General features: G+C 42.0%; 1 long non-coding RNA gene across 1 annotated transcript in view; it reads right to left on the reverse strand.

The window, feature by feature from the left end:
* Positions 1 to 1,885: 1,885 nt before the first annotated feature.
* LOC148636991 (uncharacterized) overlaps positions 1,886 to 15,165 on the reverse strand; it is a 56,474-nt gene continuing 43,194 nt past the window's right edge. Inside the window, exons 2-3 of the long non-coding RNA XR_015931777.1 lie at positions 13,558 to 13,661; positions 1,886 to 5,584 (exon numbers count right to left, since the gene is read on the reverse strand). This is a non-coding gene — a long non-coding RNA (uncharacterized LOC148636991). The remainder of the gene's footprint in view (positions 5,585 to 13,557; positions 13,662 to 15,165) is intronic.

Raw genomic sequence — 15,165 nt, forward strand, 5'->3', positions numbered from 1 at the left:
CAGGTTTGTCTTTGCTAGGATGCTCTCAGATGCTATCCATGTCTGACTGTTGTGAGCAGATGCTTTTTCTGCAGAAAGATATAGGATGGCTGTTTAGATAGTGTAGACTGACTTTGAGACTCACTGCCAGCTTCCCTTCATTAACCTGTCTGCCTTTGTAGTGAGTCATGTAAAGAGACAGCCCTTGTTAAAATTGTTCTGTATCTGTTATAGGAAAACTATTGAGACCATTCATAACTCACACTAAATAATTCTGTCCTTACCGATTCACTCTTCAAAGCAGTGTCATATTTATTTAATTTAAGTTAAATTGGCTTGTGTTTTGTGTTTGTGATACAATTCTGATGGCTCCTTGCTCTAAGGATATGCTATCTGTTCTGACAGCGAAGTTGTTAAAGCTGCTAAATTGCCTCCATCATGCTCTGCTCAACAAGCAACAGCCCTTATCAAGCATACAAGTCTAATTTCAAATCTGCTGACTGCTACACTCTTACCAGCTTCCACTGCAGTTGTGAAGTGCGAGGCGGGCACAGGAAGATCAGAAATCGTTTTGTTGGAGCGCACTCAGACTCCTTCCTTAAGTGATGTGGCTGCGCTGCAGGTGGCTGCTGATGAGAGGGAACGGCAGTCTTGGGTGGACTCTGGCTGCTGTTATGATACTGCTAAGGGACTGTGGGTCTCCCACGACGGCCGTGTGGTGGCACCCCGCTCCCTACTCCCATGGCTTGCCCGCCTGGCGCAAGGCGTAATACAATCTAACTCTCTCATAGAATTATTTTTAAAAAGTGTACGGAAAAAATAAAAGAAATCAAGTACTTTCATAAATTGTAAAGTTATAGGAAAATTAGTTAAAATGGGAAAGCATTGTAATGGACCTGTTTCAGGAATGATTTTACGTAGGAACACGCCATAGCTTTATTCAATGCTGAAAAGAGAAGAAAGAAAACACAACGTTTTGGCTGTGGAGCCTTCTTCAGGTGTCTTCTTTGGGTGAGAGGTGAGGTGAACCCGAAATGTTGTGTTTTCTTTCTTCTCTTTTCAGCATGGAATAAACCTATTTCTTGTTCCTCTGCAGCCTACGCATGCTGACATAGCTCCCCACCTGAATGGTGTAGCGGCGAGGCTTATTAATAAGAAAGAATTAAGTGTTCTGAGCCTTCCCAAATGAGGCCCCATTTCTCTGTTCATCTCTGTGGTGCAGCCACAGAGAAACTATTCATGCAAGATGTTTTCTTTTGATAAGGACAGCTCCCAAACGGGGATGCACTTAGCTAAGCCTGGCTATCATGATCAATGGTCATCCATTGGCGCCTATCTGTCTAGGGAGTGCCAGTTGGACATCTGGACTGCATTACTAAGTGTCAGGAGTAAGTGACTCATATCTCACCTTGATCAACCAATCAGGGACAGGTAGGGCCGAGTAACCCACGTGGGACTCTGATGCCCATGGAACTTTCAGCCAATCAATGAGCTGAAGTTCCTCCAGGTAAAAACAGGCAACATAGAGAGCCTGATAGATTCTGAAGGGAAGATTCAACAAGATTCAGTAAGATTCTGGAGAGGATTCTGTGGACTGTTCTAAAGGGAATTCAAAGGAGAATTCCAGGGCAGGACGGCCCAGGAGCAGAGGGCTCCCAAGGGCAGGACATTCTCGCAGCGCGCCTCCTGACCATCCTGAGACTCAGCCCGGACAACCACGGAACGGCCAGTGTGTCCGAGTGCCAGAACTTTCCTTTGTTCTAAGAGTCTAGAGTGGAGGTTGCCAGAGAGTAACCAGCAGCAGGCCTCGTGAACAGGTCGGAACTGTGGACAGCTGAATTACTATTCAGAACTAGCTCTTCATCAGGAACGAACCGGTCCTCTTCCTGACTTGCTGGGACCCACAGTCATCTTTTCTCCTGTGCACAAACTTTGCTAGTTAAAGCCAACAATGAGCATCAGCAGCGCACCGTCGCAAGCCGCACAGCACAGCCTGGCACGGAGCCAGAGAGCGCGGATTGGACAGCAACAGCCTGCAACTGTTTCTTTGTGCCCGCAGGAGATCTGAATCCCCAAAAATTGGATGAGTATTCAACTTCACTGCATTACAGCTCGAGAATTCAATTGTTATCCCAACCAGTTGATATCAATTTAATTCCTAAGAGTTATGTACTTGTTTTGAGTATCTAATGTAGAAGTTGTAACCAAGTTCACTTTACAAAACGGTCTAAATGAATGATGTACTGAACGTATGTCCTCTTGATATATGTAACTCTTTGTAACTGACTGAATATATACCTTTTATATTCTGATAACCCTCTCGATAAGATCTGTTAGGTTTATATGCATATTCTATGTATTAATAAATGTATCCTCGTGTATTAGTACCTGTGTGTGCGCGTTGTTTGAGTTATATCGCATGGTTGGATTCTAAAGCCATCAAAAGAATCAATTTTGTGATTTACTGCTACAATTAATAATTGTCTCAGTAAATGCCCAAACCCTACAGAACTGGTGCCTTCAGAGAGCCACTATGATTACATATTTGGCGTCCCTGAACCGGTTTCCCTACAATGGTTTTACTTATTATTAATTCCTTATCATGGCTGTGATGGAACCATTTGCTGATATGGACCCTCTGTACTGTAACCTAATACTTGCTATGATATCGTACCTTTAAACCTGGGAGGTAATCTATATTTCAGGTGGGGAGCTGTGTCAACATGCGTAGGCTGCAAAGGAACAGGTAAAGGTTTATTCCATTCCAGGTCATTTTCTTCTTGACACCCAAAGAAGCCAAAACTTCTCTTCCTAGTCCTCTTAATCCTAATTAGTGCACAAAATATTAGTTTAAGCCTCTTTCTAAGAACATGCATTTGTTTGCTAATGTTCGCCTTTTAAGGCTACATCCACAACTGTTCTGATTAGGGTATGATATTGGTGACAATTTTAATTTTCCTGTTCACACAAACGCCCAGAAGATACTGGTATTAAAAGCAAAATCAACCCCCGCCCCCCCACACGGGCACACAGAGAAACACAACTGCAGAATCGTTACTCTCGCACCGGTTACAGAGTATTTGAACTCGGCAGACAGGGTCACTGGAGGTCAAAGGCACCATGCATGGTCACATGATCGACCGAAAAACAAGGCGCTATATCTCGGGAACGAAAGCTGCTGGGAAGTTACTTCGGCACAAACTGGCACAAACCGGCAGCACTAACGAATGAGACCATTTCGGTTTCCCTACGACGTTGTAGGGGTGCTGACTGACATCACACCCCCCAAAAATAAAGACGCTATATCTCAGGAAAGAAAGCAGCTGTGAAGTTACTTTCGATGGCACAAACCAGCACAAACGCAGCACTAACGATTGAGGTGGGTTTCCCTTTGACAGAGTAGGGGGGCTGAGTGATGTCATAACCCTGGAAAAACAAGGCGCTAAACTCGGAAACGAAAGCAGCATAAACTCTACTTTCAACGGCACAAACGTAGCACTAACGAATGAGGTGGGTTTCACTGTTTGTGCTGTCTGTAGTGGGCGCCAACTTCACGGAGCTCTGTAACATGACTCAGGAAAAAATCCCTGCCAGGCTTTGTTTACATTAACAATCGGTTTGCTTACATAGCAACCAGGGTCATCTATAGTCAACAACTCACACCTGAAAAATCAGCTAGCATTTACAGGCATTCTATAGTAACTGCATTGGCTACTATAGCTTTAAATATTTTTTCATAAATTGTCTGGATATGCAAACATTATCATTCCAGGTCCTGTCTTCACGAAGAAATTATGTAGGATTTTGGCTCTGTTGCTAGGGATCTGGCTGGAAGGTTGCCAGTTCATATCCTGCGGCTGGCAAAGGAATCCTACTCCATTGGGCCCCTGAGCGAGGCCCTTCGTCCCAGCTGCTCCAGGGGTGCTGTATAAATGTCTGACCCTGTGCTCTGACCCCCAGCTTCTCTCCTTGTCTGTGTGTCTCATGGAGAGCAAGGTGGGGTCTGCGAAAAGACAAATTCCTAATACAAGAAACTGTATACGGCCAATTAAGTCCAAATATATTTGTCCAATGTCCCATTTCTATCAAATTTCTATCTAAGCCAGTAAACACATAGGGCAAGATCTACAAGCATTTTCAGCTGTCTGACAGGGACACAACTTGAAAAATTGGTCTTTGAAGACAGGAAAAATAATCAGTTTTTTTGGGGAGAAAAAAACTTAGGTGCATTTTTTGGGATGGGGATATAAGCTCCGGGGTGCAAACAGAGATTTAACTGCAGGTTGCATTGTATTTAGTTAGAAAGCAGCTCATCTCTTGTGTGGCCTCCGTAGGTATATTAAGAGTTTAATGCTTAGTAGCAGTCTGGGGTTTTCTGGGTGACTAGAATGTTAGGCCTCTTGTTTTTTTAATAATGTACATAGAGCAGCTTGCGTGTTGTGCGTTTTGTTGTGCGTTTCTGTCAACTGATTGGAAGGCAGCAGACTGTGCTTTAAATTTACAGCGAATGTCTTTGTTCATTCAGAGCTTGTGATTGGGGTACACCTGGATCTTCCTGGTAGGAACACATCTGTCCATACAGTAATTGGTGTAGGATGTGACCGTCTCTGTAAACTCATTTACTGTAGATCAGTGGAAGAATCTTTGAATAGGCACAGTTCTTGCTCAGCAGCATTTGACCAGTGCTGTGGGGTCTTTATAGCAGGTGGCGTGTAGTCTTCATCGCCGGTGGCGCAGGGTCTTTATCGCAGGTGGCGTGTAGTCTTCATTTCAGGTGGGGCACGGTCTTCATCGCAGGTGGCGCACGGTCTTCATCCCAGGTGGCATGCTCTTGAGCTTCTGTCTGTAGGGTGGCAGCAGCACCGTGACCCTTGCTGGGGAGGTTCGTGCAGTGTGAGCCAAAGGGGACCGATGGCTAAACTGTTGTCACTAATTCTTCTCTTCTCTGTCTCCTGAGGGTCTAGGCCCACCCAGTCATGAGGCTGCACCTCTCAGTGAGTTAGAGTAGTGCTTCTTTTTCCTCTCTCTCTCCTGAGGGCATAGTTCCCAGCTGAAGAGACGTCACCTCTCAAAGCAATTCTCAGCGAGGCAGGTTAGCTTAGCTCCTAATCGCTAGTTAAAGACTCTCAAAGGGACTTGCAGGAAGTCAGAGATATTTTTGTTTTTTCAGAACACGGAGGCTGCCAAGCTAGCCAACCCATGAAATGTTTTTAGGAAAGTCCATATCTTCCGAGTCCATGGCTGAGGATGTGGTGAGTACAAATCATTTACAGAATCAGTGCTGGTGTGGAATTCACTTATAATTTAATTATGTAATACCACTGAAAAAAACAATATTGAAATGTCACTGAGAGCTATTCAAGACTTACAGACTTGTTATGAACCGTTCTCTCTCCATTGGTTTGCAGAGAAACAGAATGACTCCCAAGATGGCCCCTTTGCTCCTCTTCCTTGTGGTCATGACTGCAGTGCCTAGGTGGGGGAGCTGTCCACCCCCAGCTGATGAGACACGCTATAAGAAGTTCTTAAGACAGCATTACCATAGGAGTGGCATGAGTGCCAAACAATGCAGTGCTGAAATGAAGAACAGGTGTCTGGGCAGCCCCTGCAAGGAGAAGAACAGCTTCATTGTCAGTGCAACAACGAACCAGATCCAATCAGTCTGTGGCGAAGGGAGCACTCCTCTCGGTGGCAATCTGCGCCAAAGCACCAAGCCCTTCCAGGTTTTCACCTGCACACAAAAGGGGGATCCAATCGCCCCCCGTGTGAATACAAAGGGTCCAATCGCTCCGGAAAAATTGTAATCGGCTGTGACGGCAATCTCCCTGTGCACTTTGAGAAAGTTCTGACTCGAGAATAAGAAATCAGGTTGGCTTGGCTTTTACTTTTCTGCCTAGTCTAACCATGTTTAAACCATACCATGCCATTATCCCAATCTGCTATTTGCCGTCATTAAAAATATAATTGCATGCAGAAATAAATCATTCTGCACCACCTCTCTGCAGGAGTTTATGATGAAGATCACTTGTCCATTTTTCTTTTTTAACCTTAATCAGCACTAATTCCTAGTCAGGATTCCTGTTCTCTTGGCCAGGGGTGAAACAGGCATGGTGCTAATATTGTTCATACTACTGTTCTTTATGTGTTCATAGTATCACCTCCTAAAGCCTGAACACAGAGAGCCCCTAGGAAACGGAAGAGAGCCTGTGGGTACAGTGGTGAAACTGCTAGCTGCCGCAGGGAGACCGTCACTCACAGGAGGGCTGACAGGAGCATCATGTTCCCTCAGCTGGGACAAACTGACGACGCTTTCTCATCCGAAGAGAGCAGAGGCACAACCCTTTATAAACTGTTAAAGAATCATGGTAGAGAGAGACTTTCTTGACATCGCGTTTGGCAAAGCATTTACGTTTAAAAAAAAGGAAAGTGCGACTTTGGAAATGAACTTGTTAGCCTGCCCAGGCAATACACTTTTTGCTCCAGTCTTAGCTAAAATCTAATTCATTTGTCTCTTCATTTTCATTTCCTTTCTACACAACACTTGATCTTTACAATTGTGTCTCTTCTTTCACAGGAACAATAAATTATATCTGCTCATAAGTGACAATTGAGCAATATCTTTTCTCCATCACTAATCAGTGTGTTTTAACAGGGAACAGATGTATAGGGTATAACAGTTAGTTGTAAGGACAAATAAGCAATTTTCACGTTTTCTTATAGAACACCAAAGACTACACAAGACAGATGCATAGAGTTATAACAGTTAATCATTGTACACTGTGAGTTGAGAAGATGAGAAAGGAAAGCAGTGACCTCCACAGAGTCAAGACAACTTGAGCAGCAGCCAGCTCACTATTATCCTTCTTCCACATCCTGCCACCCGACCCGATCTGCAATCCTCTCAACTGTCTATAAGGCTGAATCTCTTATTCTGTCAAGGTGGGTCCCACACTTCCCCCTCAATTAGTTTCCCCCATTTATGTTGAAGGTAATTAATATTCTTTTGATCCTTTGAAATTGGTGTTTCAAGGTGCCAGTGGTGTTTTACAAACATCTTGAACCTGTTTTTTAAGAATCAAAGGCTTTCCTTACCTATATAATTAAGTTTCCAATATCATCTGAATTATTTCTTATGTCTCCCAAAAGTACACTGATCTACTCCAAAGGCTACACTGTATGGAGAAATCCAGTGCTCAGGTCTGAGTCCAAAATAAAGCCACTTTTGGACAAAACCAAAATAGGCGAGTTTCATCTAACTCCTCTATATGGCAAAACCTACACATTGGGGAGTTTTCCAAACCCCATAGATTTAGCATTTTTCTAGTTGCTAATATTTTGTGTAATTTAAATTGAATAATCCTAATAGAGACATCCATGGTAGTTCTATATATCAAGTTAAAAATGGAATGACACATCTAACTTGTATTCCCAACTGTTTTGTATCTTTATTGGACTAGACTTCAACCTTTTACTCTCCATGAAATAAGTGTACATGTTTTTATTTCAATCATTTTCAACCATGTGATTTTTTATATATGGAATAGGGGCAGTACAAGGACTTATATTTTTGGTATTTCCTCTTCATGATAAGTTTCCATCTTTTAGGAATTGCTGACACAAGTTGGTTAAACACAGAAGAAACTCTTCCATATATTTCTTTAAAAGTTGTATAAGACATGAAATTACCATTACTGTCAATACGATCTTTTATAAAAACAATACTTTTTTGCATCATTAGATTCCATGCAAAGGGTCTCCCAGTTATTTGAATGTTTGAGTGAAACCGAAGGACTTGTTGCTGTACATCAGTCAGAATTTCCGGGGATTTAAACTGAAACTCCAACCAGCTTCACGTCACCTCTTCTAGGAATCCCGACATACTTGGTAACGGTTCTTTTCTTATCTTTTTGAAATGAACTGGCTGTAATTGCAAAAAGGCAAATAACCCTTTTTCAAAAACTGGATGATAAGATCTCGGTAACTTTCTAGAAAACCATAGTTTATTCAAATACAGGTTTGGACTCAAGGTAGCTTTGAGCACATAATTCAAGGCCCTTATGTTAATTCATTTTAGCCGCCCTTGATTGTACTCATTGTGTAACCCAGTTCGTTTGATCTTGTCTGGCTTACTGTTCCAGATCAAATTAATTATCTTTTGCTTATATACAGTAAGTTAAAAAAAAACTCAGGTGGAGATGGGATTTTATACTTTTCCATGGTTTTAACATCTTATCAATTTTATTTCATTTACAGTCCAAAGTTACTTTGGTAGGTTCTTGCATATTTTCCTGAATAGAAATACCAAACATGTCCACCAGACCATTTGACCACTTTATCAGCAGATTGCACTGTAGTGAGAATGACGATTTTGCCAAGAGACCAAATCGCAAAATAGTACATTTCTCATAATTAGGTTTGAGACCTGACAATACTGAGAGGGTATTTAGGTCTGCAGTTAAAGCTAATGGTGAGGACAGTTTAGGTTTAATAGGAAAATTTGTATCGTTGGCATACATACAGGTAGGTACTTTTAAGTTAATGTTGTTTATTCCAGGAGCTTCTATTTGTTCATTAAGTCTAATTTTTATTGCCAATATTTCTATTGCAATTACAAACAGATAAGGGGAGAGAGGGCATTGTTGTTTGACCCCTCTTAGTAATGAAATGTTCTTAGAGATTTATCCATTATTTAAGATTCTACATGTTGGTTGATTGTACATTACCTTTATACATTTTCTGAAGGATTCCCCCAAATTAAAATACTCTAGACATTTAAATATATAATCAAGACGTACTTTATTGAATGCCTTCTCAAAATCTGCTACACAGTTCAATCCTGGAATATTTGGATTGTTATGATAATCTATTATCTCTAAAAGTTTCCAAATATTGTCCCCAATATATTGTCCCTGTAAAAATCCAGATTGATCCTGATGTATAATGTTATGCAGCACTTTTTTTTATATAGTATGATTTGCGATGCATTTTGCTTAAATGTTTGCGCCACAACACTGTACGTTTAAGGGTCTCCAGTTCTTTAAGTGTAAGGTCTTTATATCGCCCTTTTGCATCCTGTTTCAGTAATAGTGATATTAGTCCTTCTGATTGTGTATCTGTAAGTTTGCTCTTCAATTAATTCATAAAAGGTCTGATCAAATTCTATTGGAATACCAATAGGGCTGCATTTATTAAACAATGAATGGGAAGGTCAAAGGCTCAACGTAACTACTTGTGGGTAAGGTCCAAGTCCATATTAGGACCTTTTTACAGGTTTCATAATTACTGTATATTGTTACAGCTTTGGGTGACTGAGAAGTGTCTCTTAGATTGTAGATAAAGTCTGTGACACTGGGAAGAGTAAGCACTTCTAACTTCAAAGCAGATGTCTGCTGATGTCTGGGGGGTCCCTTGAGCAGAGACAACTGTAAAGTGTATCTTAGAATACCTGGGTAAGTGGTAGTGTCCCCGTCATTATAGTGGGGCATTAGGACCCACACGGACCACAGGGTGAGCACCCCCTGCTGGCCCAACTAACACCTCTTCCAGCAGCAACCTTAGATTTTCCCAGGAGGTCGTCCATCCAGGTACTGATCAGGCTCACACCTGCTGAGCTTCAGTGGGTTGCTAGTTCTGAGTTGCAGAGTGATATGGCTGCTGGCCATAAAAACATGAGAGTGATGTGTATAAGATCACATTCAGAGCAAAAAGAAAGAGAGGAGGGAAAGAAGACACAGAGAAGAAACAAAGTCACTGGCTGCTGTTCTACCAGTTGTTTGAAACATCTCCAGTGGATCTGTTGTTTCTGATTCCTGCAGCTTCATGAGGGGAAGGCATGACAAGCCACCAGCATTTCCATGCTGTCTTGTGCCCTTGAATTCAATGTTTTAAGTAGGAGCCCCTAACAAGTGAACCCACCTGAAATGGTGGAATTTCCTTACCATTACAGAGGCAATGGTGGAATTTCTTTACACCCCACACAAGGCTCAAAGCTTCATGGTCAATTTGAGCATAACCATGTTCTACTTTTGTCAAAGATCTGGAAGCAAAAAAGATTGAGAGCCTTTCCAGAGCTATCTTTAAGCTTTTGTGATAGTACGGCACCGATACTGTAAGGCAGAGTATCGGAGTCTGATGGGCACTAGCAGTCTGTCTGATGTGATCAATCCTTTTCTTTCTTGGAAAGCTTTTTCACGGCTTTCAGACCAGTTCCAATTAGCCCCTGTTTGGAGAAGAGTGTTCGGGAGAGGAAGAACTGTTGACAGGTTTGGTAAAAACTTGTGATGATATTTTACCAACCCCAGGTAAGATCATAGTTGAGAAACATTTTGTGCCTGTTGTGCTCTCAACACTGCTACCACTTTGCCCTGCGACTAATGGATATTTGTTAATCATGTGACCACAGTATGACATTTCACCTTTATGAAATTCAGGTTCAGCCTGATTAGCTCTCAATCCACACTCTCTGAGCCTGGTAAGTACTCTCTCTGAATTTTCTGTGTTCTTGATAATTTTTCCCTGTCACAATAATATCATCCAGATAGCACTGTGTATCGGGAATTCTGCAAGACTCTGCCATATAGGTTGGGCCTTGACACCCCCAAAACTAGGAGATTGTATTGAAACTGGCCTTTGTGAGCATTAATTGTCAAAAATGTCTTTGATGGTTCCTCAGTCTCCATTTGTAGATGGCACCCCCTGCTAATGTTGCAAAAATGTCTTCTATATGAGTTAAAGGGTAATGAACACTGTGGAGTACAAGATTTATGGTGACTTTAAAATCACCACAAATGCACATATCACCATCCTTTCCTCTCTTCACTACAGAAACTATTGGAGTTACCCACTCACTCCATTAAGTTTTAGAGGAAATTCTATTACAAACCCACTGATTCACACAGCTATCTCCTATACAGCTCATTTCACCCAAAACACACTAAAAACTCTCCCTTTTTCACAGCTCCTTGAGCTACGATGACTCTACAGTGACGACATCAATTTCCAGAACTGAGCCCTCAAAATTTACTCTTTTTCATCCACAGAGGATATCCTAGCAGGATTATTGACAGAATCCTGGCCCGAGCCAAAAACACCCCTCAGACCATCAACTTGAGCAGGAACTCCCGCTGTAACAACCGGATTCCTTTGGTTCTTCCCCACCACCCCAACACACTTCCTATCCCCAGGACTATTAACAACTTTTCCATCCTACAGGATTATCCCTCCACTGAGGGCCTCTTTTCTGACCACCCCATCATCTCATATTGCCGGCAACCTAAAATCAGTGTAACCTTGTTCACAGCTCCTTTGACTGCCCTCAGCAACCATCGACACCAGGCACTTTCCCTTGCAACAGAGCTCTCTGCATCACCTGCAAGTACATATCTAACACCACACTCATTCAAGGCCCCTCAGGACAATTCCGGATCACCCAGATGGCATCTTGTACCTCCAACAACCTTATTTACTGTATCTCTTGTACTATATGCCCAGCCATCTACATTGGAGAAACATGAAGGAGACTCCGTGACCGCTTCAGAGAACACGTTAGGGCTGTGAAGATTAAAGATTTCTCCAACCCTATTGTTTTGCATCTCACCTCTGACAGCCATGATCACATTAATCTCTCCGTCTGTGTTCTCAAAACAGGTTTTCCGAACTCATACATCAGAAAGACTACAGAAACTAAAATGATCCTGCAGTTAGGATCACACCTTTCCAGTTCTCTCAACGTCAGACTAATTTTTTTCTGAATTCTCTCTATTCATTGTAGGTTTCATCTCACACCTCTCTTCACCTGTCCTGACTTCTCACCTCCTGATTGGCCTCTCTGTCTGTCCCCTGCTCCTCCTCCCTCCCAGCCTTTGTTCTCCTGCTACATTACCTTTGCTTATTGCCCTGTCTTTCTCACACCTGAAGAAGGCTCCACGGCCGAAACATTGTCTTTCTTTCTTTTTTTCCAGCATGGAACAAACCTAGTACTAGCCTACGCATGCTGAGCAGCTCCCCACCTGAACTACTACAGCTTTAGGAAAAGTTTGTTTTAATATTACTTGCACACATCACCCGTTTCAACAGTAGCGAAGCTGCAGATTCCACTAGCTCAGCTTGTATCTCTGGGCTCATGAGCTTAGCATTTTAAGGAAGCTGTCTGAGCCTCTTTTCAATTTCTGGGTCACACTTTTTTGCAATAAGCTTGAACATTTCTATAAAATTCCCTTTGTGACATGACTCTTCAGTTTCCCTGTGCCCTCAAAGTGGAATATCCTGCTTTGCGCACAGCAGGACAATGTCCAAAACAACTTCCACATGCTGGCGATTCCTCTCTATAAATGAAACGTTAGCATCCCCCTGCAGCTGAATTAGCACTGTCCCACGGCCGCCCGGAGCATGGCTCACCTGGTGTGCCTCTGACTTGCTAAATGCTATATGATACTGTTCACTGTTCTCATGTTTTGAACAAGCCTGTCTAAACAAACTCCAGTTTTTAAATCCTTCTCTACTGAACACTAACTCGGTATGCATCTCTGGGACATGTCTGCAGGCTTTGCAGTACACCGCATCCTTAGCTATATTGTATTCTAGCCATTTAAATTGTTCATACCATTTGATAGAAAAACAGTGTGCCTTTCCTGCTGCTGCCATTGCTGGGAATGACTGCAACCTGGGTTGAGTGCCTAATTCGTCAACGGCAGACAAATCTGTTGGTGGTCCTGTCGCCGTAGACTTGCCTCGGACAAAGAAACTATGGCTGCAGTATTAGCCCCCATTGTCTCCACAGCTGCCTGTAGCATCTCATGTGTCTTATCTGTTTTGGGGCTGGGCTGGTCATCTAAACATAGCTTTTTGAAAACGTAGATATATTCATTTGTTTTGACATGTTGGCTAACGAACCAAAAGCCTAGCGCTAGATAGCTCCAAGAGTGTCTGACAACGACAATAGCCAATTAGGCTAAGGCCACGCATGCACCGCCCCACTGCAATTTTCTTATTGGTCACAAAAGATACAGCGAGCCAATAGCAAATTAAAATCAAATCACGTGACATAAAAAAAGCAAATCATGTAACGCAAACAAGAAATCGCACAAAAAAATCTTAAATTACTTTGAACTGATTGGGCAGGCCTAGGATCAATCAGGGTGGGCCAGGGCCCACCGTTGACTACGCCCCTGGGATACACTGTCTAAAAAATGTCATTTTGTTCCCTCTTTAAATGTAGCTGTTAGTCCAATACTATCCCTGCCAAATAGATTGTATTCCTGACAAAGCACCTTCACTCACTACCTGCATTCTATAACCCACACACACCTGTTCCATAGGACAAAGGAAACCATCTGCAATCACGAATCACTGTGCCTGTCCCTCTGGGGGATCGCACTCCTCAACACTTCAACACTCACCCAGTCTGCTTCTGCCTTACCTTTCATTTTCATTTACCTTTCCCTTTCATTTTAGGAACATTTTTAGAAAACAGAAAAGACAGACGACACAATCGGTGGGGAACATCCAATAACTCCTAATACACTCTAAAAAGAGAGGATTTTAAAGAAGGCCGAGAGCATTATGGATTGTGTAACTCACCCCCTCCACTGTGAATTTACACTTCTCGCATCTGGGAATCACCTTTGGGTCCCCAAGGTATAATGGTACTGGACTCAGGAAATCTCTCATCCCCTCTTCAACCTCTATCTCAAAGAAGAAAAAAAATGCTTGTATCACCTTTAACACCTGTGGTGATGTTTGTCTGTTTCTGTTGTGTTGGGCCCTACCATCATGAGCATCAATCACGCAGTGGGTCGACTACTATCATATGAAGATGTAATTGGTGATTTCACCTCCGCAAAATCTAGGCAAATTGATTTATAAAATGTTTTGTAATCAAATTTCCCATCTGAATTTAAAATTGTAGATTTTTAAAATGTGTACTTCTAATAAATTATTTAGTATGTATTATTCAAAGTTGAAATACATAAAAATAATAATAACTGCTTTATAACCAAAGCTGGTTAATAAAAGATGCTAGCTATATAATTCTGATATGATTCTGATATTTTTGAGAATCCCTCTCAATCTCTGCATTCTTTAATAGTTTTAGTTGATAAATCAGCCAGCAAAAATTTATTAAAGCTGAAACATTGTATTTATATTGACTTTGCAGCATGGAATTAACATCGACTTGTTCTTTTAAAGCCTGGACATGGATGTTCATTCAAACCTCTACAAATAGGCAAAGGCACTTTGAAACGGCAGTTTGCCTTAGTTAACAAATGTTGGTGTTACTGGCATATAATTACTGCTCGCTCCTTACTGGTTCAACTAAAGCTTCAGAAACCTTTTGCCTCACTGTCTGCAACATGGCTGAATAAGGCACACAGAATTATAGTAGAAGTAAAATATAACTTGTTTTAAATCAAGCTGCATTAAATAACTTATCATGACAAAAGATTAAGATGGATCTGAGCTGCCACACCATTTCCTGATTCGAGTTACACAGGGGAGTGAAACTACTGAAACCAACATTTGAAAAGAAGCTGAAATAGGTCCAGTATTTCACTGTGATCTAACTAGCAAATCTAGCTGTGTCGACTGCACTGGTGACAGACTGCTCTGACAGGGAGGTTTTGTGTAACTTGTCTTTCAACTGTATTGGCTACTGTCCAGGCTGACTGCATGGTTGAGACATTTTAAGATGTACAGTACTGTATATCTGAACCTCATGCAGTATTTGTTTAATTCCTTCCTTAAACTGGCAAATGTAGAAAATATACTTAAGGAAGATAAATTACACTCCTGAGGAATTATTAGGGAACTGAAGGGGTGGGAAGAAAGTCTGCAGCCTTCCTCAGGCAAAGCAGGGTAGGGGTGGGGGTAGTGAGATCAGCTGAGAAAGTCCAAAACCTGCAGCACTGATACACACTCAGGCAGGCAGAAATTCACACTCTTTCTGACACAGGACAACACAAATAGCAAGGAATGTCAGAAAGCATGCAAAGTACAACATTTGAAAGTATTGCCTGCATACAAAACACAATCTGCATGCAGAAAAGTGGAGAGCAAAATGTGGTCAAGATGCCAACAGGTGAGGAGGATGAGGATGAAGCAGCTTTCATTGTACCTGTAATATACAAGTGACAAATATATAACATTTAATTATACACACATGCTAAACACTGGTTATTAAACATCTCT

This window comes from Lepisosteus platostomus, unplaced genomic scaffold (assembly GCF_059453375.1).
Source record: "Lepisosteus platostomus isolate fLepPlt1 unplaced genomic scaffold, fLepPlt1.hap1 Scaffold_138_H1, whole genome shotgun sequence".
NCBI lineage: Eukaryota > Metazoa > Chordata > Actinopteri > Semionotiformes > Lepisosteidae > Lepisosteus > Lepisosteus platostomus.